Raw genomic sequence first — 26193 nt, forward strand, 5'->3', positions numbered from 1 at the left:
GATAAAATACTCTGACAAAAGCAACTTAGAGAAGGGGAGTGTTAATTTGGCTGATACTTCTGGTCACAGTCCATCAACAAGAGAAGTCAGAGCAGGAACTCCAATCAAAACTTGAAGGTAGGCGTGCTTGCTATTCCTTGAAGCATTAGTTTTGGCCAAGGAACTGACTCTTAGCTAAGGGAGTACATCAGAAATCACAAAGGAATGCTGCCTGGTTGCTTATGTGTATCCTCAGACTCAGCTAGATTTCTTATAAATCCCAGGACCATCTGGGAACAAGATGACAAGGGAGTGGTACTACCCACAGTAGGCTGGGCACTCCTATCAATTAACAACAATCAAGACAATTTTCCTACAAATAACGTGATAGTTTGAATAGTGATGACCACCATAGGCTCATATATTTGAATGCTTGGTCATTAGGGAGTGGTGCTATTTGACAGGATCAGGAGGTGTGACCTTGTTGGAGTAGGTATGGCCTTTTTAGAGGAAGTATGTCACTGGGGGTGGGCTTTGGGGTTTCAAATGCTCCACTTGTTCTCTAGCACCATGTCTGTTTGTATGCTGCTATGTTTCCTGCCATGGTTCCTGCCATGCTAGTAATGGACTAACACTCTGAAACTATAAGCCAGCTCCAATGAAATGTTTTCCATTATAAGAGCTGTCATGGTCATAGTGTCTCTTCATAGTAATAGACCATTTACTAAGACAGATATATTCACAGGTCAGTATGATCTGGGCAATTTCTCAATTCAGTCTCTCCTCTCAGATGAGTCTAGGCTGTGTCAGGTTGACAATTTAAGCTACCTAGGATAGTTCTCGTCAACAGCTGAATGAATAAAGAAAATGTGGTGTATACATAATGGAATTTTATTCAGCCATTAAATAAGAAAGAAATTATGTCACTTACAGGAAAATGGATGAAACTGGAGATTGTTGTGCTAAGTGGAATAAGCCAAATATGGAAAAGTAAAGGTCATATTTATGTTATATTTGGAACTTATATTAAATATATAGTCTTTCATATTCAAACCTGTATTTATCTATATTCCTATATGTGACATTGAGGTAGAATGTGGCCTACTTTGGAAAAGAAGGTGATTAGAGGGAGGTAGGACAGGAAAGAGTAACGGGTATGAAAATGGTCGGAGTACATGATATCCCTGAATAAAATGTTGTTATAAAATCCATGTGGGCAAGTAGGGAGAAACATTCTTGGCAGAAGGGACTGGGAGTGAATAGGCTTCCCTGAGGTGACAGTAGCTAGCAAGATAGGAGTCAGGTTCAGCATAGGAAACAGTAGGACCCTACTGGAGAACCCCAGTCTGACCCTGCAGGGGCCTGGCCACCATTGGAAGGAATTTGCTTTTTATAGCTATGAATTAGGAAACTCTACAGAAGGCTGATGAACTATAAGGAGTGACTTGATTAGATGTGCATCAATGGTCTTCACATGTTTAAAAGATTTATTTATTTATGCGTATGAGTATTTTGCCTGCACATATGCATGTGCACCACATGTATGTCTGGTGTTCACAGAGGTAAGAAGAAGACGTCAGATCTGCTGGAACTGGAAATACACATAGTTGTGAGCCATCACGTGGGTGTTGGGAACTGAACTTGGGTCCTTTGCAAGAACAAGTGCTCTTAACCATCGAATCATCTGTCTAGCTCTCTGTATTGATGGCTTTATCTAAGATAGAATTTTAGATGAGGCAAAGAATAAATGTTGCTAGCTTCTGACTTTAGGAACAGAGGGCCAAAATGTCTGGGTGACTATTTGAGGCTATTAAAGTTGGGAAAGTAGATAGCCCAGTCCTGGGAGGGATATGTAGAGTGATTGTTCCAAAAATATATGAAGGTAGAGTTGGTGGGATTTCTTAGCAGGCTAGGAGAGAGAGAGAGAGAGAGAGAGAGAGAGAGAGAGAGAGAGAGAGAGAGAGAGAGAGAGAGAGAGAGAGAATTAAAAATGACAACTGTGATTTTAGTTTGATTATATAGGGTGAAGCTGGGACACAAGAACGACCTAATCATCCTCGTTGTCACCGTCAGGTTTTGCCTTGTGACCAGCATAGTAGAAGTGACAGGGTACAGGAGCCAAACATTGTGGACTGTAGAGGAAGAAGCCACCATTGCTGGTTAGGTTTTGTCAACAGGACACAAAAACTAGAGTCATTTGGAAAAGGGGTCTGTTGAGGAACTGCGTCCATCAGACTAGTATTGGTTGTGTCTGGGGTGGGCATTCCTAATTGTTATTTGATGTAGGAGGGCCCAGCCCACTGTGGGGAGTGCTCTCCCTAGGTAGGTGGACCAGGGCTGAATAAGTAGCCCAGCAAACCAGAGGAAACAAGCTAATTAGCAGTGTTTCTTTGTGCTCTCTGTTTTAGTTCCCACACTCTGGTTCCTGTTCTAAGTTCTCATTGGCTTCCCTTAATGATGAACTATAACCGTAAGCTAAATAAACCATTTACTCTCCAAGCTGCTTTTGATCAAAATTTTATCTCAGTAACAAAATAAGCAAATTAGAGCACAGGACAAACTGGCAGGTGTACTATGGCAAATTACTAGTACCCTGATGAGCATTAATATTTTTTTTATTTCCTGTGCTTAAAGAGTTGACAATTCTCCTTTGTTTCATTTAATATGAAATGAGTTGGCTATCCACTCAAGGGTCAGGGAAGGAGGATTCTTCTCAGAGCTGTGTGGTTTCCAGACTCTTATGTCTCAGGATGGCCTTTCTGTGGGCCACTGTCCCACCTCAGAGCTGTGTGGTGCCTGGGCTCCAGGACACCCTTCTACTGGGATACCCGCTCTCCTCAAAGCTATATGGTTCCTGAGCTTTCGAATCCCAGGACACCTTCCCATCTGAGCAGGAAGGCTAACAATAACATAGGCAAAAGTGAATTGAGCAGAAATAACATGGTAGATTCAGTAAATGTTATTTACTTGCTTTTCTAGAGCACTGAGTTCACTGATCAGGCACTTATTGGAGATTGGTATGGTTTAGATATGACTTTCCCCCAAAAGTTTGTGTGCTAGAAGCTTGTTATTCACTGTAATGTATTGAGAGATGGTAAGACCTTTGAGAGGTATGGCCTGTCGGAAGTACCTGGGTCATGGCCCTCTTTGTGAAAAGATTAATGTTGGTCTTTTGGTGTTAGATATTTCAGGAATGGACAGGCTCCTGAGAAAGTGGCTGGATATAAAAGGGTGAGATTGGTATTTCTCTAGTGTCTTATGTTTATGTTATATTGTGATGAACACAGGGTATTCTCACAGATGTTCTTGTTTAAACCTTCCAACTATCAGAATCAGGAGCCAAATAAATCTTTTCTTTTTCTTTTCTTCCCCCTTTCTTAGTTTCCTTTCCCCTTCCTCCCTCTCTTCCTTCCTGTCTGTTTGTTTTCCGATCTTGGTCAGAGAGTGATAGTTTATTGAACATTCGCCTCAGGATTGGTTGACCAGGGCCATGGTTCAGATTCTAGAACTGAACCATGACCCTGAGTTAAGATCCTATAAGGGTTTTAAGTGCAAAATGTATAAAATCTGTGCCAAGTTATTTCACCAATCAGGATTTAAGGATAGGGGATTGCTTAGGAACATGTCTTTGTTGTACACATATTCTGCTCCATTCATTGGGGAAGGGGACTTGCCTTGTTTGATATTCATGTCTTAACTTATCTTCTAGGATGGGACTTGTCTACATTTATGCTTAACTTGCTAATGTATGTGTACATTGCTTGTAGATGTACCCATGTACATGTCTCTTTCTGCCAAGTAGGATATCAGTTCCCAGGGAGGTCTACTACTCAAAATGGAAGTCTTATTCCAAATAGTTTCTTTTTAAAAAAGATTTTATTTATTTATTTTATGTATGTGAATATACTCTAGCTGTCTTCAGATACGCCAGAAAAGGGCATCAGATCCCATTACAGATGGTTGCGAGCCACTGTGTGGTTGCTGGGAATTGAACTCAGGACCTCAGGAAGAGCAGTTAGTGCTCTTAACCTCTGAGCCATCCTTCCAGCTCCCCAAATAGTTTCTTATATTGGAGCATGTATCTCTCATGTTGGGGGTCCATCTCAGGGGCAGCTTATTCCATAAAAGCTTATAAACAGGTACAGAAAGTGTTATTGGATGGTTGGTTTGGGTCCAAGCTTATTGTGGGTAACTATTCTACTGATTTCTACCATGATTGGTTTCCATGGGCACAAGACATAACAATATATAATCAAACTTAGCATTAGAAAGTTTCCTAGTAACTGTATAAACATTTGACAAAGTTTCCTTGTAATGGCAGGCTAGCCAGGTAACAGTTTCCTAGGCTTTAATATTTTACCTGGGCCTTAATATTTTACCTAGGTCTTAACATTTTACCTGGGTGCCAACACTTACTAGATCATGTGTGATACACCCAACAGTCTGACAGACAGGGGTATTTTTTCCCTCTTATCCAAGTGAAGTTTAACCTTCCTTCTCCACATTTATTGCCATGTGCAATTGCGTAGCCTCTATTAACTCCTGATTATTGATTGAACTTTATGAGACATAAGAATGTACTTGACAACAGCATGTGAGAAAGGGAAAGTTGAGGGACTGAGTGTAATAGAGACTGATAAGAAATGAATGGGCTGTGTCTGACTCTTATCCAACATTCCAATTCTTCAAGTCTAAAGGTGAAGGGTCATTTTCAATCTACTAAGTTTGAATATGATTTGTGCTCCTGGTGTCTACAGAGTATTAGGAAATGTTTGGTTTGTTAGGTCATTAGGGTAGGGCTCTTATGATTGAATTCTTGTGGCTTTACGTGGAAAGGCAGAGAGAATACACCCACCCTAAACATTTCTGCCATTGTGCAATACAGTAAGGTATATTTCTTTCTTTTTATTAACTATTTGGTGATAGTGACAAACAACTAGACTCCTATGTGACACCTTAAAAATGTCTTATCTAGATGTTCTTTTTGATTTAGTCCACTCTTTTTTTAAATAAATTTTTATTAGATATAATTCTTTACTTACATTTCAAATGTTATTCCCCTTCCTGGTTTCCTGTCCATAAGTCCCCATCCTCTCCCTTCTCGCTCCCCCATACGGGTATTCCCCCCATCCATCCCCCTTACTGTCCTCCCATATTCCCCTGCACTGGGCAAGACCCAGGGCTTCCCCTTCCACTGGTGCCCCAACAAGGCTATTCTCTGTTACATATGCAGTTGGAGCCCTGGGTCAGTCCATGTATAGTCTTTGGGTAGTGGTTTAGTCCCTGGAAGCTCTGGTTGGTTGGCATTGTTGTTTTTATGGGGTTGCAAGCTCCTTCAGCTCTTTCAATCCTTCCTCTAATTCAGTCTACTGTGCTCAGTAGAGTTGCTACAGGATGGTGTGGGCTGACATACATCATATCATACAACACTGTATTGGAAGATGTTTGTGTTAGTCAACCAAGTTCCCGAGGTAACTAATTATAGAATAACAAAGATTGTTCACTTACAGTATTGGAAATGCTCATGTTTGGGTGGGAACATTCACTCAGGCATTTGATGGGCATGCTGCAAGGCAATGGTGAAGAACATGTGTTGATTCTATGAAACAGAAGAGAAATAAGTACTTAAGACCCCCCCTCCCCAAATCCTATTTGAGGTCATACCACCAATGAGATAAGAATCTTTTATAAGATTAATTAATTACGGGCTGGAGAGATGGCTCAGTGGTTAAGAACACCCGACTGTTCTTCCAGAGGTTATGAGTTCAATTCCCAGCAACCACATGGTGGCTCACAGCCATCTGTAAAGAGATCCGATGCCCTCTTCTGGTGTATCTGAAGACAGCTACAGTGTACTTATATATAATAAATAAAATAAATCTTAAAAAAAAAGAGAATATAAAAAAGATTAATTAATTACTTAATTAATTAAATATATACAAGTACACTTGTAGCTGTCTTCACACCAGAGGGGCTCATTAGATCCCATTACAGATGGCTGTGAGCCACCATGTGGTTGCTGGCAATTGAACTCAGGACCTCTGGAAGACCAGTCATTGCTCCTAACCCCTGAGTCATCTCTAGCCCAAGGCCTAGATCTTAAAGGTTCCTGAATCTGCAGGCAATATCAACCTGAGGACTAAGCCTTTGATGGTGTCCTTCTGAAGTATCTAAATGATAGATATGCTCAAAATGGGGTAAAATGATTTAGCAGTGCTTTCTTGAGTTGCAATCTGAGTTGCAGTAGAAAAGTCAGAAGGCTTAGTATGAGACAGATGCCTGAGCCCCGTTTCTGGAATTTCATTTTTGAAAATAAAATATAATTACTGATGTGGTTTGAGGTAGAATGTCTCCCATAGGCTCATATGTTTGAGTGGAACTGTTTAGGAAGGATTAGGTGTGGCTTCTTTTTTTTTTTTTTTTTTTATTCTTTTCATTTTAGTGTACCGTCATCAGAGTGCTTAACTTTGCTTATATCCATATCTAATTATTTCTTTCAGTTCTTGAGATTTATAATTACATAATTTCTCCCTTTTCCCTCTCCTCTAACTGTGTCCTTTTGCAAGTTCATGGACTCTTTCACATTACTTATAGTTACACAAATATGTGTGCCCGTGTATGTGCAGCTTCATTTCTTAACCATAATATGATGTGATACTTTTTCATGTCAGTATATAGAAAGGTTATTTTTCCAAGTAGCTACATTCCACTGCATTTTTTTTAAATGTGCAGCTTCCTTATAGGGATGTGGCAGGTATATTTTTAAAAATATTTATTTATTTATTTTAGGTATATGAGTACACTGTTGCTGTTTTCAGCCATACAAGAAAGGGGCATCGGATCCCATCACAGATGGTTGTGAGCCACCATGTGGTTGCTGGGAATTGAACTCAGGACCTCTGGAAGAGCAGCCAGTGCCCTTAACCACTGAGCAACCCCTCCATTCTGTGGCAGGCAATTTTATCAGATAACTGGACCTTTTTTCTACTTATTTTAAATTGGGCTAGAGATAACTTATTTTGAAACTAAAATTGTCATGTTCAATTAACATACAATAACTCTCTTATTGCCAGTAAGCACAACATCGTAATCCATTTTATAACATATTAAAAGGATACACAAAAACACAATATTGCTCAAATGTGCTGATAATTTGAAAGGACTTCAGATTTTTCTTGTAATGAATGAGACATCTGAGAAACTACATTTGTGTGTGTGTGTGTGTGTGTGTGTGTGTGTGTGTGTGAACTCATGTATGTGTGCTTTCTTTTTTTTTTTTTTTTAGTTTACTAATTTTTTTTTTTTATTTATTAACTTGAGTATTTCTTATATACATTTCGAGTGTTATTCCCTTTCCCGGTTTCCGGGCAAACATCCCCCTCCCCCCTCCCCTTCCTTATGGGTGTTCCCCTCCCAACCCTCCCCCCATTGCCGCCCTCCCCCCATAGACTAGTTCACTGGGGGTTCAGTCTTAGCAGGACCCAGGGCTTCCCCTTCCACTGGTGCTCTTACTAGGATATTCATTGCTACCTATGGGGTCAGAGTCCAGGGTCAGTCCATGTATAGTCTTTAGGTAGTGGCTTAGTCCCTGGAAGCTCTGGTTGCTTGGCATTGTTGTACTTTTGGGGTCTCGAGCCCCTTCAAGCTCTTCCAGTTCTTTCTCTGATTCCTTCAATAGGGGACCTATTCTCAGTTCAGTGGTTTGCTGCTGGCATTCGCCTCTGTATTTGCTGTATTCTGGCTGTGTCTCTCAGGAGAGATCTACATCCGGCTCCTGTCGGTCTGCACTTCTTTGCTTCATCCATCTTGTCTAATTGGGTGGCTGTATATGTATGGGCCACATGTGGGGCAGGCTCTGAATGGGTGTTCCTTCAGTCTCTGTTTTAATCTTTGCCTCTCCCTTCCCTGCCAAGGGTATTCTTTTCCCTCATTTAAAGAAGGAGTGAAGCATTCACATTTTGATCATCCGTCTTGAGTTTCCTTTGTTCTAGGGATCTAGGGTAATTCAAGCATTTGGGCTAATAGCCACTTATCAATGAGTGCATACCATGTATGTCTTTCTGTGATTGGGTTAGCTCACTCAGGATGATATTTTCCAGTTCCAACCATTTGCCTATGAATTTCATAAAGTCGTTGTTTTTGATAGCTGAGTAATATTCCATTGTGTAGATGTACCACATTTTCTGTATCCATTCCTCTGTTGAAGGGCATCTGGGTTCTTTCCATTTTCTGGCTATTATAAATAAGGCTGCGATGAACATAGTGGAGCACGTGTCTCTTTTATATGTTGAGGCATCTTTTGGGTATATGCCCAAGAGAGGTATAGCTGGATCCTCAGGCAGTTCAATGTCCAATTTTCTGAGGAACCTCCAGACTGATTTCCAGAATGGTTTTACCAGTCTGCAATCCCACCAACAATGGAGGAGTGTTCCTCTTTCTCCACATCCTCGCCAGCATCTGCTGTCACCTGAGTTTTTGATCTTAGCTATTCTCACTGGTGTGAGGTGAAATCTCAGGGTTGTTTTGATTTGCATTTCCCTTATGACTAAAGATGTTGAACATTTCTTTAGGTGTTTCTCAGCCATTCGGCATTCCTCAGCTGTGAATTCTTTGTTTAGCTCTGAACCCCATTTTTTAATAGGGTTATTTGTTTCCCTGCGGTCTAACTTCTTGAGTTCTTTGTATATTTTGGATATAAGGCTATCTGTTGTAGGATTGGTAAAGATCTTTTCCCAATCTGTTGGTTGCCGTTTTTTCCTAACCACAGTGTCCTTTGCCTTACAGAAGCTTTGCAGTTTTATGAGATCCCATTTGTCGATTCTTGATCTTAGAGCATAAGCCATTGGTGTTTTGTTCAGGAAATTTTTTCCAGTGCCCATGTGTTCCAGATGCTTCCCTAGTTTTTCTTCTATTAGTTTGAGTGTGTCTGGTTTGATGTGGAGGTCCTTGATCCACTTGGACTTAAGCTTTGTACAGGGTGATAAGCATGGATCGATCTGCATTCTTCTACATGTTGCCCTCCAGTTGAACCAGCACCATTTGCTGAAAATGCTATCTTTTTTCCATTGGATGGTTTTGGCTCCTTTGTCAAAAATCAAGTGACCATACGTGTGTGGGTTCATTTCTGGGTCTTCAATTCTATTCCATTGGTCTATCTGTCTGTCTCTGTACCAATACCATGCAGTTTTTATCACTATTGCTCTGTAATACTGCTTGAGTTCAGGGATAGTGATTCCCCCTGAAGTCCTTTTATTGTTGAGGATAGCTTTAGCTATCCTGGGTTTTTTGTTATTCCAGATGAATTTGCAAATTGTTCTGTCTAACTCTTTGAAGAATTGGATTGGTATTTTGATGGGGATTGCATTGAATCTGTAGATTGCTTTTGGTAAAATGGCCATTTTTACTATATTAATCCTGCCAATCCATGAGCATGGGAGATCTTTCCATCTTCTGAGGTCTTCTTCAATTTCTTTCCTCAGTGTCTTGAAGTTCTTATTGTACAGATCTTTTACTTGCTTGGTTAAAGTCACACCGAGGTACTTTATATTATTTGGGTCTATTATGAAGGGTGTCGTTTCCCTAATTTCTTTCTCGGCTTGTTTCTCTTTTGTATAGAGGAAGGCAACTGATTTATTTGAGTTAATTTTATACCCAGCCACTTTGCTGAAGTTGTTTATCAGCTTTAGTAGTTCTCTGGTGGAACTTTTGGGATCACTTAAATATACTATCATGTCATCTGCAAATAGTGATATTTTGACCTCTTCTTTTCCGATCTGTATCCCTTTGATCTCCTTTTGTTGTCTGATTGCTCTGGCTAGAACTTCAAGAACTATATTGAATAAGTAGGGAGAGAGTGGGCAGCCTTGTCTAGTCCCTGATTTTAGTGGGATGACTTCTCTTAGTCTGTCGACATCACTGTTTAATTTCTGTTTCCATGATCTGTCCATTGATGAGAGTGGGGTGTTGAAATCTCCCACTATTATTGTGTGAGGTGCAATGTGTGTTTTGAGCTTTAGTAAGGTTTCTTTTACGTATGTAGGTGCCCTTGTATTTGGGGCATAGATATTTAGGATTGAGAGTTCATCTTGGTTGATTTTTCCTTTGATGAATATGAAGTGTCCTTCCTTATCTTTTTTGATGACTTTTAATTGAAAATTGATTTTATTTGATATAAGAATGGCTACTCCAGCTTGCTTCTTCTGACCATTTGCTTGGAAAGTTGTTTTCCAGCCTTTCACTCTGAGGTAGTGTCTGTCTTTGTCTCTGAGGTGTGTTTCCTGTAGGCAGCAGAATGCAGGGTCCTCGTTGCGTATCCAGTTTGTTAATCTATGTCTTTTTATTGGGGAGTTGAGGCCATTGATATTGAGAGATATTAAGGAATAGTGATTATTGCTTCCTGTTATATTCATATTTGGATGTGAGGTTATGTTTGTGTGCTTTCATTCTCTTTGTTTTGTTGCCAAGACGATTAGTTTCTTGCTTCTTCTAGGGTATAGCTTGCCTCCTTATGTTGGGCTTTACCATTTATTATCCTTTGTAGTGCTGGATTTGTAGAAAGATATTGTGTAAATTTGGTTTTGTCATGGAATATCTTGGTTTCTCCATCAATGTTAATTGAGAGTTTTGCTGGATACAGTAACCTGGGCTGGCATTTGTGTTCTCTTAGGGTCTGTATAACATCAGTCCAGGATCTTCTGGCCTTCATAGTTTCTGGCGAGAAGTCTGGTGTGATTCTGATAGGTCTGCCTTTATATGTTACTTGACCTTTTTCCCTTACTGCTTTTAATATTCTTTCTTTATTTTGTGCGTTTGGTGTTTTGACAATTATGTGACGGGAGGTGTTTCTTTTCTGGTCCAATCTATTTGGAGTTCTGTAGGCTTCTTGTATGTCTATGGGTATCTCTTTTTTTAGGTTAGGGAAGTTTTCTTCTATGATTTTGTTGAAGATATTTACTGGTCCTTTGAGCTGGGAGTCTTCACTCTCTTCTATACCTATTATCCTTAGGTTTGATCTTCTCATTGAGTCCTGGATTTCCTGTATGTTTTGGACCAGTAGCTTTTTCCGCTTTACATTATCTTTGACAGTTGAGTCAATGATTTCTATGGAATCTTCTGCTCCTGAGATTCTCTCTTCCATCTCTTGTATTCTGTTGGTGAAGCTCGTATCTACAGCTCCTTGTCTCTTCTTTTGGTTTTCTATATCCAGGGTTGTTTCCATGTGTTCTTTCTTGATTGCTTCTATTTCCATTTTTAATTCCTTCAACTGTTTGATTGTGTTTTCCTGGAATTCTTTCAGGGATTTTTGCGATTCCTCTCTGTAGGCTTCTACTTGTTTATTAATGTTTTCCTGTGTTTCCCTAAGTGTATTCATGTCTTTCTTGAAGTCCTCCAGCATCATGATCAAATATGATTTTGAAACTAGCTCTTGCTTTTCTGGTGTGTTTGGATATTCCATGTTTGTTTTGGTGGGAGAATTGGGCTCCGATGATGGCATGTAGTCTTGGTTTCTGTTGCTTGGGTTCCTGCGCTTGCCTCTCGCCATCAGATTATCTCTAGTGTTACTTTGTTCTGCTATTTCTGACAGTGGCTAGACTGTCCTATAAGCCTGTGTGTCAGGAGTGCGGTAGACCTGTTTTCCTCTCTTTCAGTCAGTTATGGGGACAGAGTGTTCTGCTTTCGGGCGTGTAGTTTTTCCTCTCTACAGGTCTTCAGCTGTTCCTGTGGGCCTGTCTTGAGTTCACCAGGCAGCTTTCTTGCAGCAGAAAATTTGGTCTTACCTGTGGTCCCGAGGCTCAGGTTCGCTCGTGGGGTGCTGCCCAGGGGCTCTCTGCAGCGGCAGCAACCAGGAAGCTAGGTGTGGCTTCTTAAGAAGAGGCATTTAACTGGGTAGGCCTTGAAGTTTTAAAAAGCCACATCAGGCCCAGCCTCTCTGTCTCTGCCTGCAACTTGCAGATTAGTGTGAGAGCTCAGCTACTGCTCTAGTGTGCTATGCTGCCATGCTCCCTACCACCATATCATGGTCTAACCTTCTGAAATCTCAAGCAAGCTTCCAATGAAAGAATTTCTTTTTTGTTCTTTTTCTCTTTTTTTGTATTTATTCTTTTCTTTTATTGGATATTTTCTTTATTTACATTTCAAATGTTATCCCCTTTCCTGGTTTCCACTCCAGAAACTCCCCATTCCACCCCCCTATCCCCTGCCTCCATGAAGATGCTCCTCCACCCACCTATCCACTCCCTCCTGCCTCTCTGCCCTGGCATTCCTGTACACTGAGTCATTAAGCCTTCATAGAACCAAGGGCCTCTCCTCCCACTGATGCCTTACCAGGTCATCCTCTGCTAGATATGTGGCTAGAGCCATAGGTCCCTCCATGTGTACTCTTTGGTTTGTGGTTTAGTCCCTGGGAGCACTGGGGTATCTGGTTGGTTGATATTGTTGTTCTTACTATGGCATTGCAAACCCTTTCAGCTACCTCAGTCCTTTCTCTAACCCCTCCATTGTGTGCCCCATTCTCAGTCCAATGGTTGGCAAGATGGCCATTTTTACTATATTAATCTTGCCAATCCATGAGCATGGGACGTCTTTCCATCTTCTGAGATCTTCAATTTCTTTCTTCAGAGACTTGAAGTTCTTGTCATACAGATCTTTCACTTGCTTGGTTAGAGTCACACCAAGATATTTTATATTATCTGGGACTATTGTGAAGGGTGTCATTTCCCTAATTTCTTTCTTAGCCTGTTTATCCTTTGAGTAGAGGAAGACTATTGATTTGTTTGAGTTAATTTTATACCCAGCCACTTTGCTGAAGTTGTTTATCAGCTTAGTAGTTCTTTGGTGGAACTTTTGGGGTCACTTAAGTATACTATCATATCATCTGCAAATAGTGATATTTTAATGTCTTTCTTTCCAATTTGTATCTCTTTGACCTCCTTTTGTTGTCTGATTGCTCTGGCTAGGACTTCGAGAACTATATTGAATAAGTAGGGAGAGAGTGGGCAGCCTTGTCTAGTCCCTGATTTTAGTAGGATGGCTTCAAGTTTCTCTCCATTTAGTTTAATACTGGCTACTGGTTTGCTGCATATTGCTTTTACTATGTTTAGGTATGGGCCTTGAATTCCTGATATTTCCAGGACTTTTATCATGGAGGGATGTTGAATTTTGTCAAATGCTTTCTCAGCCACTAATGAAATGATCATGTGTTTTTTTTCTTTGAATTTTTAATATAGTGGATTATGTTGATGGATTCTGTATATTGAACCATCCCTGCATCCCTGGGATGATGCCTACTTCATCATTGTAAATGATCACTTTCATGTGTTCTTGGATTTGGTTTGCAAGAATTTTATTGAGTATTTTTGCATTGATATTCATAAGGGAAATTGGTCTGAAGTTCTCTTTCTTTGTTGGATCTTTGTGTGCTTTTGTTATAAGCTTAATTGTGGTTTCATAGAACAAGTTGGGTAGTGTTCCCTCTGTTTCTATTCTGTGAAATAATTTGGACAGTATTGGTATTAGGTCTTCTATGAAGGTCTGATAGATAGAATTCTTCGCTAAAGTTATCTGGTCCTGGGCTCTTTTTGGTTGGGAGACTTTTAATGACTGCTTCTATTTCTTTATGGGTTATGGCACTGTGTATATGGTTTATCTGACCCTGATTTAACTTTGGTATCTTGTATCTGTCTTGAAATATTCTGAGTTTTGTGCTTCTGTCAGTTCTTGAGTGAAATATCATTACACCTTGGCTTTTCTTTTGAAATCTTTCTACTCCACCCCACCTACATCTACTATTGTACAGGATTATCTGACCCAAATCTTCAGGGGTTCATCTGAGCTGGTTTATAAAAGATGTCAAAGTTGGGCTTGTTGACTATAGAACTTTCCTCTTAGAAGAAGGGGTAGGATGGTCATAGGGCCTGTACATGAGTATCCAGGCACTACTCCCAATTACTTGTCCTGAAGTATACCCTTTTTACGTTTGACTTCAGGAAGAGGCTAGGTAACAGGTTTCATTTATAAGACCATGGAGGAATCAGCATTCAGCCTGATTACAGACCTTCCAGTATAGCTGCTTTAAGGTCACATGTGGTTCTGCCAGGAACCTCTTACCCACTGCTCTGTACGTAAGCCCAATAAACTCATTGGTTACCTGGAATGGACATTAATGGAATCTTAGCTTAGTTTATCATTAAGACTTTAGAAGGACTCACTGATCCCCGCCCACAGCTCACTGCTCCCAAACCCCTTGGGAGAGAGAGCTCACCGCCCGGATAGGTGGGCACTCCTGAGACTGCAGAGCAGAAGAGACCACCAATACTGCCCACCCCTGCCCACATCCCTGGCCCAAGAGGAAACTGTGTATGGCCTCTGGGAGCCGGAAGATAGGGGCACTGGAGCTGCAGGTCCCCTGCTCTGCAGACACCGCCGGAACCTGAAGGGACTGGATCAACAGTTCTCTGCACCCAAATCTCGTGGGAGGGAGAACTAAACCTTCAGAGAGGCAGACATGCCTGGGAAGTCAGAAGAGACTACACTCTGCCCACATTTCTGACTCCAGAGGAAAACACCTAACGCCATCTGGGACCTCGGTGCACAGGGGCTCCTGGAAAAGGCGGCGCAGGCCCTCCTGGTTGCTGCCCTCACAGAGAGCTCATAAGCAACACCCCACGAGCAAACTTGAGCCTTGGGACCACAGGTAAGACCAACATTTCTTCTCCAAGCGACCTGCCTGGTGAACTCAGGACACAGGTCCACAGGAACAGCTGAAGACCTGTAGACAGGAAAAACTACACGCCCGAAAGCAGAACACTCTGTTCCCATAACTGGCTGAAAGAAAACAGGAAAACAGGTCTACAGCACCCCTGACACACAGGCTTATAGGACAGTCTAGCCACTGTCAGAAATAGAAGAACAAAGTAACACTAGAAATAATCTGATGGCGAGAGGCAAACGCAGGAACCCAAGCAACAGAAACCAAGACTACATGGCATCATCGGAGCCCATTCTCCCACCAAAGCAAACACGGAATATCCAAACACACCAGAAAAGCAAGATCTAGTTTCAAAATCATATTTGATCATGATGCTGGAGGACTTCAAGAAAGACATGAAGAACTCCCTTAGAGAAACACAGGAAAACATAAATAAACAAGTAGAAGCCTACAGAGAGGAATCACAAAAGTCCCTGAAAGAATTCCAGGAAAACATAAATAAACAAGTACATACTCTGAAAGTAGTACAAATGCTGAGAACAAAGGAGAGACACAGACCTCCCTGTCTTCTCTTCCTTTCTGAGATAGCCTGCAGAGATAGAACAAAGGCCCTTTTATCCAGCCTCCTGCTGATTTACTCTGAGGTGCTATATCAGAAACTACAGCTTCTCACCTCAGAGAAACCAAGACAATCAGATCAGCTGTGGAAGCAAAGTACCTTACATTTAGAGTGGATAGCAAGTGATTTATGGTCTAGTTTCTGAGTGGAGACAAAATAGAATAAAAAGGACTCTTCAGGAAGAGTCTGTAGGTTGTAAACTGCTATGTGGATGCTGGGAATTCAATGAGGGTCCTCTTTAAGAGCAATAAGTGCTCTTAATTTTGGACTTGTCACTCCATCCATGGGAAAGAATTTTAACAATACCATCTAGATAAATGACTGGCACCCAGCTTCTTGAGTCAGAAACCTTGACATTCCTCACATCTTTGTACAGAGATTGGTGTATCTCTTAAGTCCCAGAAATCTTACCTCTAAACCATGTCTCAACTCTTCCAGGTTTTTTTAAACCATTCCTAATCTAGACAGAAATTCAACAGATGCTTTCTGAATATCATTATTCTTGTCTTAATTTCACTAGGAAGGAATCTTGATCATGGTCATCAGGGAAAGAATAGGGACTGGGACAGATGTGGATGATAGCCCTTCCTTTTACATTGGGAAATTGTTGAATTGGAGCAGAATGACTCTGGTATAGTAAGGATAGGGATGTTATCATCAATATTGTTGGCATTGATCTTCCATAGTAGAGAACTTTTTTTGGAAAAGGCCCAATAAAAATATTTTAAGCTTTTTTGGGTTGCACAGTCTTTTTCTGGTGCAACAATTAGCTTTAAATATCAATGTGACACACCTAGAATCACCCAAGAAGAGAATTTCAGTGAAGAGTTGACTACATTGGGTGGCTTATGGACATGTCTTTGGATAATTGTCTTAATTAAAATAATTGACATCAGAAGACCCAGCCACTGTGGACAGTAACATTCCTTAGGCAGGAGTTCTTGAACTGCACAAGAGTAGAGCTGAGCTGAAAACAAGCAAACAAAAGAGTGAACATAGTACATTAATTTCTCTCTACTCTTGACTGACTGTGGATATTCTATAATTAGATGCTTCAAATTTCTGCTGCCTCAGTTTCTCTGCAACTATGGACTGTACAATTATGGATTGTTGGCTAAAATAACATTTATTCCCATAAGTAGTTTTTTCTGGATTCTAGTTCTGGGGTATGGTCCATTATGAAAGGAAAGAGAAGGCAGCAGGAGCCTGAGGTGATGGGTCACATCACATCCACAGTCAAGAAGCAGACAGTGATGGATGCTTTTGTTCAGTTCCCTTACTCCAAAAGAGGAATTTGAAATAGAGCAAGGAGGGGTTTATGGGAAGATTTGGAGGGAGGAAAGAAAAGTGAACAGTGATATAATTATATTATAATCTCAATAATAAGAAGTAATTGAGAAATCTGGCTAATTATGAAATGTCATCTTAAAGTATGTAATAGAAGACTTGATAAACAATTTTCTATTATATGGCAATAAGTTAGTGAATATAATAGTTTTTCTCAGTTGCAAACTTGATGAGATTAAGAATCACCTGGGAGATTCCACAGGGCTCTGGGCATGCCTGTGGAATATTATCTTGTAGACTAATTGGCATAGGAAGACCTAAGTAGTTTTTATCAGGCATTTTATCACAGCAACAGTAATGAAATGAGGATCCCTGGTATTGGACTCTGTATTGTATTAAAAAGGAAGCGGAGGGGGGGATCAATGGTTGCAGTTGTGGTATAATAAAATTATTTTTAAGAACAGATGTGTCAAGTTTTCTTTCAAACCTTAGTCTTGTATCTCTATCCTGGAGGAAGGTGTAGAATCTTTGAGTCACATGGCTTGGTAGAAGGTCTTTAGGTTATTTGTTGTGATAAGTATCCCTCATGTGGCTCCTTTGATAGTTTTTACAGGAGGGTAGTATAAGACCCTTGTGGTACCCTGTCTCCTAGACTTCTCTAACCCTAACCTCACCCACCTTACAGGGAAAAAAAAAGCCCAATATCAGGCCACAAAATCCCACCATTCCCTAGCCTGCCACAAGATCAGGCCAGAAAATCTCTTTAATCCCAAGCCACCCTGGATAGCTCCACCCCACAAGAAGCCCTGTATAAAGCCCTATATAACCACCCCCTGCTCACTTTGCTTCTTATCACCAAGCAGAGGCACCTACCATTTTGTGTCTTTACAAGTCTCTTGTGTGAGGTTTGTTGTGTGGTGTGACTTTGTGGTATTTCTTGGCTCTCAACTGCAAGGATACCTTTTCCTTCATAGCAGTAAGACTTTCACTGGGGAAAGTCTTTTCTCTCAGAGCTGTAATACTCACAGGTAGTTATGCAAAGAGTGAATCTGGTCCTACTCAGCCTCCTCTGTTCTTGGATTGACAAATTGTGGCTCGCCTCAATGAGCGGTTCCACATTACTGTCTCCCCTTTACTAAAATGTGCTCCCTAAACCGAGGCAAATGTGAGTGTTATGCTTTTGAATATCCAAATTGTGAGCAAAATAGATTTCTCTTCCTCACAACTAGACTGTGATACAGTGATAAATAGCTAACTAATACATGAAGTGTCTGCTTTATACAGCCCCAAACTCTTTGAGATCAAGGACACAATGTTTACTCAACTCCTGCCATGAGAAGAGCTTTTAACATATCAAATAAGCATTCAATACATAGTTATTAAGTAAATAAATGATTATTGAAAATCACAGTTGTAGATATTTGTTCTTCCAACCTACAAACTCAGGCAAGGGAATACCAGCATTTACACAATAAGATTCATAGATGCCCACACAACAAAACAATAAATGCCCTGGGAAGAACTTTTGGTTAAAATACATATTAGATTACTATTTATTCAATAGACTATGATTGATCAAACCGCATCAAATCACAAGATTCAGGGTGCAAGCAATGGGTAAGATATTTCCTTATTTGTCAGGAAAGGAAGATCTTGGTTTATGAAAGCCCAGAAGGTGGAGTATATCTTTGGGTTCCAGTGAAAGGTTCTCTTTAGATTTGCTTAATTACATGGTAGATTTCACTTGGACTTCTTTGAATGCTCTTTGGATGTCTTCTGGGCTCCTATATCCCTGGAAAATACAGACACAAGGAGGAACACTGAGTGACAGAAGGATGGTTATGCTCAGAGAGCTTAGACATTGTGTGACTACCTGCTTCTGAACCGGGTAAAAGAAACCCTGTTCAGACTCCCTATAAACTCCACTCACCTATTGTCATCTTTATGGCTGGTCACGTACTCGAAAAGACTTGAAACAGCACATATGCAGAGACCTGCCAGACCGCCTATAAGTATTATTGGGATCTGGAGCAGAACAAACAGAGAGGACATGAAAACAAGTTTGGACACAAACAAATTCGATTTTGAACTTAGCTTAGTCATGGACTATCTCTATAGCTTTGGGAAGTCCCCCATTGTTTCTCAGTCAGGTTGGGAAAATGCCTCTTGGAGTGTTTAAGAGGATCTGGGATCTGGTGTGGGTGCAAAAGGGTTTTGGTTTTTTTTTTTTTAAATTTTACCCCTCACTATCAGTGATCTTCTAAGGAAGAGGTGTCATTGCTCAGGCAAATGTTTTGGTCGTTTGCCCAGGTCAAGAGAATGTGGTCTGGAGTTGTTGAGACAGTGAAAGTGCTCTGGGTTGGAAGTGAACAGTGTTTGTACTGTGTATAAGAACACAGAGGAAAATGACATAGAGGGAAAAGGAGGCCTGAGGTCTGTGGAAAAAGCCTCCTGTGGGGGGAGACTTCCAACTGCAGTTAATGTGCCTCATCTTCAGCGATGAGGAGTTTTACTGGTCCTGGTGTACACTTCTACTGTTTCTCTGAGCCTCCAGATAAAGCCAGGCCCTGAGACAATCTGCTCACCCGTGACGGTGGAATTTTAAGGGGGTTAGGAGGAGAAAGTGAGGCTTCCCTTTGGCTGGTGAAAAAGAGCCTAGTAAAGTGATTCTTAAATTGAACTAATTCAGCAGAGGAGGAAACCAGGGGACTGTAAGCCTGATACTAGGTAAGCAGAAAGAGACTGGGGCTGCCCTTTAAAGACACGAAACCATTGGAGATCTGTGGATAGCTGTAGGTCATCATCTTATGAGATGAGCGGTATTAGCAATGCCCTGATAGGGAACTAGAAGACAAGTAAGACAGAGAACAGATTTCAAGGGCAACGATGATCTTCACATGGGGCATATTCAAGCAACTGGATTTCCATTGCTAGACTGGAAATCCACCTGTGCTGGCTGTCAGTAAGTGCTAACGATCTGAAGGCTGCTACTGACTAACTCAAGGTAAAGACGAACTGATGATGAAAAGAAAATTATACAAATTCTAGGTTTAGAAATATAAAATTAAAAGAGTTAGCCCCAAAAGCCACAAACTCAGGGCTAAGCCCTGCCGCCAGGAATAGCAGGCCATAAAGATAAAGAAAAGGAATACAAAAACCAGCTCAGGCTATCGAGGACTGACCCATAAACCATCCAAAGACGTCCCCCCAGCTTACTCAGAGTCATACTTTAACCAGATGTCCTCCAGACCCTGATAAGCCCCTACTTGTGCTTTTCAGCCATTGTGTCCTGCAGAGAGCATTCCAGGAAACCGGGCAGCCCAAGCCTAACCAGAGGCATTTCAAATACAGATGCTTCATCAATTTTGAAAAACTTTTAAAAATAATGAGGACCTAAAGACCCTACCCTTCTCCTGATTTAGTAGCTCTGTTCCAGGAACCAGGGGGCCATAAAACCTTCTGGGGTCCCCTTATCTCCTGGAGCCATAAAACAATCTTATAACTTGTGGTACATTCCCCTTGGACATCCCCCATCCCCTGGTGCTCACAGCCTCTGCCTTTAAATACTCTTTTTCCCAGCCTCTCGGGGCCGACACCTCTGTCTCCTGCGCGGGATACGTGTCGGCCCAGAGATCTCTGTAATAGGTCTCTGTAATAAACCTCGCCTTTGCTTATTACATCCAAAATGGTCTCTCTGTGTCTGGGGTCCACGATTTCCCAAGACTTGAGTAAGGGTCTCTCTGCATGGGATTTTTCATAATGGGGGCTCGTCCGGGATCTTCGCGACCACCCCAGACTCCGAAGACCCCTTGGAGGTGAGTTGGATGTTTGTCTGAGTGTTTCTGTGTGAGCGGCGCCGCATTTGTCAGTCTGTGTCTGTCTCTATTTTGGTTCCGCCGTGTGTGTATATATGTGTGTTTTAGTACTGGTCAGTGTTAAGAGGGCAGATGGGTATTCCTGTCCTGTGCTAAGAGGGCAGATGTGTATTCCTGCCTTGTGCTAAGAGGGTAGATGTTTATTACTGCCCTGTGCTAGGAGGGTGGATGTGTATTCCTGCCCTGTTCTAGGAGAGTGGATGTGTATCCCCGCTCGGTGCAGCTGCCTTCGTGGTCCGTGAGGACCCCCTGGCTTCGGAAGGGGGGATGCCCGGGGCCCGCAAGGCTGCAGCCCCTGGAAGACGTTCCACGGGCGGAGAACAGTCAGGAGAGCCCGGCTGTGGACAGTCAGGAGGACCTGACTCTGGTTTCTGGAACAAAGGAGATGGAATGCTCCTTTTACCTAGGCGGGAGTGGACGAGGAATACCACTCCGTCAGAGGTCGAGTTCGGCTGCCTATTTAAATATAGGCGCGGACAAGTGTGCTTGGTCGTTAGGACAAGAGGACACTCTGGAATCCTGTTGGGAGGTGGAATCAGATGGTCCATCTCATCCCAAAAGCAGCTAAGATTAAGCTGCAGTTTGGGCCAGGTACTGAAGGTAACAGGCATCTGTAAAAATTGGTTATAAGATACTTTGTCTTGGTCTCGTTTGTCTGGCTTGTTTTCTGTGGTATTGTCGAGTGTCTTTTTGGCTTTTGTTTCGTTTTTGAATTTTGGACTGACGACTGTGTTTGAATTTTGGACTGACGACTGTGTTTGAATTTGGACTGACGACTGTGTTTGAAATCATGAAACTGTTTGCTTTGTTCATCAAAGAGTTTTACTTGGTCCTCTTGGTGCTTAAGTTAAAAGTTAAAAATAATTTGCTTGAGAGAAATTGTTTTCTGCCAGGGAGTTTTGTCTTTCTCTCTTAAGCCTCCTGCCCAAGGAGAGCGGCCCCTCCCTTTACTCCCCTTGATCAGCCTAGCTGCTGTTAACAGTTGTGTAAACAGACATTAACAAAAACCTTGAGGACAAAACCTCTCGTAAATAAAAAAGTTCCCCAGATTAGGCCTCCGGTATAAAACAAGTATAGTGAGTAAGAAACTTAATTTTATGGACCCCGCTCTAGTGGCGGTGTGTTGGTTGATAGCCAACATTAAGTTTTTAAAACATAGTGTTTTATCTGTGCTTGTGCTCCCAACACACAGTAGGGGAGAGCGAAATTAGCTGCAGAGCTGCTGCAGCGAACATGGGGACTTCTCAAGTCTCACCCAATTTTTCTGGCTCTTCAGGAGCTGTTTAAAAGGAAAAGGCTTAAGGTAAAAAGAAACACTATAGAGAGATTTCTTAGTGAATTACTACACCTTGGTTCGAGATCTCTGGGAATCTCATGGTGGACAGCTGAGATAAGCTGAAAAAGGATTTAAATTTTGCTTGAGAGCAAGAAATCTTAAAGGCGGAATTTCAGCTGGTATGGCACTTAGTGTGTAGCTGCCTAAAAGATCAGAAATGCTGTCAACAGGCTATAAAAAAGGGACAGGCTGTGTTAGAAATGCTACATGAAAAATGATCTAAAAAGGCTGAGAGTGAGGTGGGGGAGGACTCTAAAGAAAACAAGAACAAGAAAGAAATTTCTGCTTTTAGTGGCCAGACCTTCAACTCTTGCTCACAGAAAGAGAGTGCTCATTAAGAAAAGTTCTTTAGGGAGCCTGCCTTATCTGCTGGCCCTATTCCAAGAGAGGAGTCAGTCTCCAGCATTAAATTACTTTTCTCACTGGTCATCATTAGCATGGAGAATGCCTTTGATCCTATCCCCACAGCAGCCAGTTCCTGCCCCTGTGGTCGAAATGTCCCAGGTTGGGGGACAGAGAAGCCCCTAAAATAGTTTCAAAAAATCTACAACAAACTGTAAAGAACTTTGTTTTGTTTTGCCAGTCAAAATTTAAAATTCAGGCTTTGGCTGTGGCCAAGGTCAGGAATAATGTTTTCTTTTCCATGGGCCTTTAGCCCACTGAGAAAGTTTGGTAAAGGGCTGCTACTGAGGTCCTGAAAGCCCCAGGTGAACTGGTTACAATTCTTTTGTCAGCTGCTTAGTATCTAACACCCAGGTTCTAACGTCTCTCCATCCTTTTGTTATTAGTTCTTACTAGAAGCCTAGTGCCATTTAGAGGATGGGTCTCTTGAGTGATAAAGCCACTGAGCTGACACTAAAGGAAGGTACTCCTTAAGGGAAAATCTAAGTCCAGAGAGACAACCGGTAACAGATAGACTGCCCCTCTGCTCACTTTTCTGTTTCACAGACACAAGGTCTTTTTGTCCCAAGAAAGCCTCCTGGCTTAGCTGTGTGACTAAATGCCATTTGCCCTCTTCAGTGGACCTCTATTCTCAAGATACCCTTGTTTTCTCACCATCCCATTTGAGATGCTTGTTAGTAACTGTTACAGGTCTTCTTTACCACCGAGGAAAGACAGAACCCTGCTAGAGGCCAGAAAAAGTGTTCCAGAGATGGATGGAAGGCCCTCACTTCTGCCTGCTCTCTTCAGACGCCTGAAGGCTAAAAGACCTACAGGTGATACAGAAAGAAATCTGCTCACAGCTGACAGCAGCCTATGCCCCGGAGACCCCTGAGACATCCCATCAGTTCCAGGTCGGAAGCAGCTACACTGAGTCCAGACATTCGAGCCTCGCTGGAAAGGACCATACCTAGTGCTGCTGACCACCCTGACAGCTGTCAATTCTCAGCCCTCACCAGCCGTGTACTAGCTGTTAGGGCTGAGAGCTGGGACCTAGAGGGAAATTCAGTCATGTTTGTCCTGGGTTCCATCGAGATAGGTGTGGGGATAGGCTTGATTTCTATTAAAAATGATGTAACATTACATATGTTAGTACTCCTAACACTTCTTGGGACTGTGCCTCAGGGATCACAACCTATAAGTTCTGAAAAGACAATCATGACCTTGGTGTATAGGTTCAGATTGTGTCCAGATAGAATCCTGATGCTAAAGACTTTTTAGCTGACCTCCAAGAATACCTAACCTCCCTCTCAAAGGTAGTCCTTCAAAATAAAAAAAGATCAGACCTGATATTCCTTAAAAAAAGAGTCTGTGTGCTACAAATGTTGCTTCTATACAGACCATTCAGGAATAATTAAAGACTCCATAAATAAACTTAGAAAAAGGTTAGACAAAGACAGACAAAAAAACACATAAGAGATGGTTCGAGAGCTAGTTTAGTAGATCTCCCTGGATGACTACCCTACACTCTGCTACAGCTGGGCCATTATTAATAATTTTCTTGTTTTAAGTTTTTGGCTCCTGCGTGACAAACAGGTTAATTGCTTTTGTTAAAAATCGAGTGGGTGCTGTGCGGTTGATGGTTGTGAGGCAACAGTACCAGTCAGTTAGGACAACTGGTGAGACCAAATAAGACTTGATATCAAAATTCTAAGATTAGAATTATTTAGTAGGAGAAGACGGGAATGAAAAGAAAATTATACAAATTCTAGGTTTAGAAATATAAAATTAAAAGAGTTAGCCCCAAAAGCCACAAACTCAGGGCTAAGCCCTGCCGCCAGGAATAGCAGGCCATAAAGATAAAGAAAAGGAATACAAAAACCAGCTCAGGCTATCGAGGACTGACCCATAAACCATCCAAAGACGTCCCCCCAGCTTACTCAGAGTCATACTTTAACCAGATGTCCTCCAGACCCTGATAAGCCCCTACTTGTGCTTTTCAGCCATTGTGTCCTGCAGAGAGCATTCCAGGAAACCGGGCAGCCCAAGCCTAACCAGAGGCATTTCAAATACAGATGCTTCATCAATTTTGAAAAACTTTTAAAAATAATGAGGACCTAAAGACCCTACCCTTCTCCTGATTTAGTAGCTCTGTTCCAGGAACCAGGGGGCCATAAAACCTTCTGGGGTCCCCTTATCTCCTGGAGCCATAAAACAATCTTATAACTTGTGGTACATTCCCCTTGGACATCCCCCATCCCCTGGTGCTCACAGCCTCTGCCTTTAAATACTCTTTTTCCCAGCCTCTCGGGGCCGACACCTCTGTCTCCTGCGCGGGATACGTGTCGGCCCAGAGATCTCTGTAATAGGTCTCTGTAATAAACCTCGCCTTTGTTTATTACATCCAAAATGGTCTCTCTGTGTCTGGGGTCCGCGATTTCCCAAGACTTGAGTAAGGGTCTCTCTGCGTGGGATTTTTCAATGACAGAGGTTAACAAAGTTCGATATTAATTGATGCTGTTTACTTATTCCCTCTGAAGCTAATAAAACTGAAAGGTGAACTGATTGTGACAAGTAATAATTATTCTGTCTTAAACACAATTTTGAATTCTAGGCTAGGCAATGAAACTTTTAGCTGATTACAAGTTAAGAAAACAGTAAGGTTTTTTTTTTATTTCCTTTTTGGTTGGTTTGAAAAGGTGAAGTGTCACTTATGCACCTAAGGCAAATGTCTGGAAGGTATGGATCTTAAACGGATCTTAAATCCAAATCTTACTCTAAAACAAAAAGATGAACTTGGTGGTGGTGTGGCCGTGGTGGGGGCAGCCAATGGAGCCTTTTATTTGTTCTTCTTCTCAGTGTAGCCATGTTGAACAAATCTTATTTTCATGATTGTCTCTTTAATTGGACCCAGGCACGTATCCTAAAACTGTAACTAAACCTGAGAGGGGACCACATTTTTACCCTTCAAAATAAGATATAAAAGCCAAAGGCCCCAGGTACCTGCTTCTATTTTCCTGGCGTGCCTGTTGTGTACTTTATTAAGTGTATAATGTCTCTTTCTCTTTTTCTTACCCTCTTAGCAGCTACCAAGATCCACGTGGCTTGCCATCCTGCCTTGTTGGTTTTTTTCTTTCAAATGTTAGTAAATTTCTCTTGACTCTCCAGAGTTCTCTTTTGAATCTGTTTTAAAGGTGTGTGTGTGTGTGTGTGTGTGTGTGAATGTGTGTTCTTACATGCATGGGGAGGATTAGTATGTGTGGTGAGTATGTTTCTGTGTGGAGGGAGGGGCTGTGGCTGGTTGTGCAGGTGGAAGGATTTCAATTACAGGGAACACAAAGAGTTTATGTACAGGTACAACTTCTAGAACAAGACCCAGCTCCCTTCAAGTCATCAGTCTCTCTCCCTTCCTACACTCAGATCATAATCCAGCCCTGTGGACACAGGGAGATTCTACCCTGCAAAGAAATCATTGTTTCCCATGGGAATCTTACCTCTTCACAGTAGCTGAATTTTCCTACAAGTTTTCAAATCAGATGCATGCATGCACCCTTCCTAAGGCCAGCAAACTGGACTAAATCCCTCCCAAGGGCAGTCAACTTACTGAGATTTTCTCTCATAAATCAAGAGACTTACATTTATGGAAGGCATCCTGAAGTTGGCACCCTCTGATCCCCTGCTTGGCCCGTTTGCAAATTTGAGAGTTTAGGATAAAGCAGGATTTTTGAGAAGTTTAGCTGAGTAGGAAGCAATTCCCACATCACAGAACACCAAACTAAAGGAGATAGAAAGTTCAAGGGGACTTCTTTATATAATGAACCTCAGGACAAAGTGAAACAACTTGCTTTGTTGCGTTTTCTGACCAATCCATTTCAGTTAACCTCTAACTTACTTTTGGCTCTGAGGTTTAGTTTTGTTTTCCTCTAACAGAAGCACTTAAAGGAAATGACCCTGCTTGTTTTTTTACCAGCTTTTTTTTTTCTTCTTTCTTTTCCTGTTTTTACCAGAG

General features: G+C 41.6%; 2 long non-coding RNA genes across 5 annotated transcripts; one reads left to right on the forward strand and one right to left on the reverse strand.

The window, feature by feature from the left end:
• Positions 1–24590, forward strand: LOC148007864 (uncharacterized). Of its 4 annotated transcripts, none has more exons than XR_015652975.1 (3): positions 1–117; positions 22896–24486; positions 24539–24590. It is a non-coding gene; the product is annotated as an uncharacterized LOC148007864 (long non-coding RNA). The 4 variants fall into 4 exon arrangements; XR_015652978.1 differs by having other exon boundaries at positions 28–117; positions 22919–24486; positions 24539–24586; XR_015652976.1 differs by lacking the exon at positions 1–117 and adding an exon at positions 20114–20407 and having other exon boundaries at positions 24539–24585.
• LOC147997057 (uncharacterized) lies at positions 17969–25968 on the reverse strand. The gene is made up of 3 exons (XR_015652974.1): positions 25821–25968; positions 18523–18617; positions 17969–18384 (listed from the first exon to the last, which is right to left on the reverse strand). It is a non-coding gene; the product is annotated as an uncharacterized LOC147997057 (long non-coding RNA).
• Positions 25969–26193: the final 225 nt, after the last annotated feature.

The sequence above is a fragment of the Rattus norvegicus genome, chromosome 1, assembly GCF_021556685.1.
Source record: "Rattus norvegicus strain SHRSP/BbbUtx chromosome 1, alternate assembly SHRSP_T2T, whole genome shotgun sequence".
Lineage (NCBI taxonomy): Eukaryota > Metazoa > Chordata > Mammalia > Rodentia > Muridae > Rattus > Rattus norvegicus.